The 2273-nt window shown below is 42.1% G+C and overlaps 1 long non-coding RNA gene across 1 annotated transcript in view; it reads right to left on the bottom strand.

The window, feature by feature from the left end:
- Positions 1 to 1526, bottom strand: part of LOC107601031 (uncharacterized) — a 15899-nt gene extending 14373 nt beyond the window's left edge. Inside the window, exon 1 of the long non-coding RNA XR_001610874.1 lies at positions 1450 to 1526. This is a non-coding gene — a long non-coding RNA (uncharacterized lncRNA). The remainder of the gene's footprint in view (positions 1 to 1449) is intronic.
- Positions 1527 to 2273: the final 747 nt, after the last annotated feature.

The following is a 2273-nucleotide window of genomic DNA, read 5'->3' as shown; positions in this document are numbered from 1 at the left end:
AGAAGTGCTGACCGCTGCTGATGGACACTGAGCCCGCTTTCATCAACAGATGCAGTGTGTGTGCTGTGTTATTAAAGCAGCTTTGCAGCTTTAAATGCACACACACACAGACACAGACACACACACACACACACACACACAGACACACACACACACACACACACACACACACACACACACTAACGCTGTCATCAGAGAGGCTTTAGTACCCAAATAGAGTTTTGGAGAAACTCTTCATACAAGCACTTCCTTGTTACACCCTGCCTAACATGGTTTGCTGGTCTTAGCTGGTTTAAGCTGGTCGAGCAGGTTTCCCAGCATGGTGTTCAGCTGGTTGACAAATGTTCAAAATTCATCTAAAACCACCAAATCAGGCCAGCCTAACCAGCTTTCCCAAAAGCATAGTAAGCCAACTATGGTAGCAAGTGCTGTTGTTACCAACATAGTTAAACTATTTGGTGTTTCCAGACATTAATGTAACCACACATTAATTTGATGGTTAACTGGTTAATTAGCAGTAGTTCTTACTCCAATACTGGCTTGATGTCATTAATGACAGTTCTAACCAAAGAGTTTCAAACAATGGCTGTGCAACTATGTTTTCAGGAAACAGTTGTGACTAGCTGGTTAGATTCCCAAACAATGCATTGTACTAAAGTTAAGCAGAGAATTATGTCTTTGTTTGGAAATGCATTCCAGGTTGGCCAGACTGGGCGACCAGCTAACCACATTAAGGCCCATTCACACCGAGAATGATTACTATATCATTAATTATATTAGCATTCACATCCATGCACTGTATTGTTCTCATTACTAAATATGCATACTGTACTTATGTTGTCTTCCACTTTAAATGCTCAATATCTCTAATGCAGGATGGATTCTGACTGACTGTCAATGTTTTTATTGTTCAACAGCTGGAAAAAAAGCTTCTTTTAAAAAAAAGGGTTCTTTAAAGAAGTTTACAGAAAGGTTCTTTGGGAAACAAAAAATGGCTCATCTATGGCATCGCTGCGAAAACCCCCTTTTGGAACCATTATTTTCAAAAGTTTATTAAAGGGGTCATATGATGTTGCTAAAAAGAACATTATTTTGTGTATAGTGAAAGTTACATGACATGTGGCCAAGTATGGTTACCCATACTAGGAATTAGTGCTCTGCATTTAACCCATCCTAAGTGCACACACACAGCACTCAGTCGTGGTATTGAGGGTGGGAGAGAGCGCCGGTATGAGACTTGAACCTGCAACCTTTGGGTTATGAAACCAACTCACTAACCATTAGGCCACGACTTCCCCAGTAATGAAATGTGTTTATCGGTCTGAAAAGCGAGATGTGCTCTGATTGGCCAGCTATCCAGTGCGTTGTGATTGGCCGAATACCTCAAGCGTGTGACGGAAATGTTACGCCCCTACCATACTGTGATGCAGTGTCCTGGAGCATTGAGACAAATCCAATAAAACCCATAATAAACAGGCATTTGTTGCATCCAGTGGGGACATAATTACGGATTATAATGACTTATACTGTCTTTTTAAGCGTTTCGTTGCATCACGCCGCGTAAACATAAAACCATGTCTGCATTTGTGACCGGAGAAATGACAAACAACAAGCGCTACTCTACACTCCTCAAAACTCGCGTTTGAATCATCAGTGGCAAATTCTTTAAATATGAAAACATACTTACAGACTGTGAGTCAGAACAGCCAGCATTGTAGTCTAATCTACCAGGATCAGGAAACAGTCCTCCATAAAATGCGCTGCACACATCTGAATATTTCAACCCGGTCTCATGGCAAATACGTACCTGGGGGCACATTTTTGCAAGACGTGAAATACGTACCAATTGCATCCTGTTTTTTACGCACTTGGCTTTTTTCTATCATTAAATGTCATCTCTGACATGCAAACAAAACGTACGATTTTTAATATCTGGTGCTCCCTTCATCTGGAGAGCACTTTGAACCTAGCAGTGAGAGTGTGCTTTTGGGCCACCGCCGCAGGCTGATTGGACACCCGCGTGTTGGTTCCACAGCACCGCTGAGATTCTTAAGCGCCTGTCCTTTTGTTAAAAGCCACAGAGGCTAATGAGGCTGTTTCAGGATTACTACTCCACACAGGCCAATTTCCCCACCGAATCACTGGTGAACAAGCGCGCAGTGTCAAACTGAAGAAAACAGCCTGTTGTGTTTGACTGATTGCAGCATCCATGCAGCGAGTCTGTGGGAGCGTGTGCTTTATTTTATTATGTGTCTGATAACATCTTATCTTAC

The sequence above is a fragment of the Sinocyclocheilus grahami genome, unplaced genomic scaffold, assembly GCF_001515645.1.
Source record: "Sinocyclocheilus grahami isolate Dianchi unplaced genomic scaffold, SAMN03320097.WGS_v1.1 scaffold297.1, whole genome shotgun sequence".
Taxonomy (NCBI): domain Eukaryota; kingdom Metazoa; phylum Chordata; class Actinopteri; order Cypriniformes; family Cyprinidae; genus Sinocyclocheilus; species Sinocyclocheilus grahami.
This window is presented reverse-complemented; position numbering and strand designations above follow the sequence as displayed.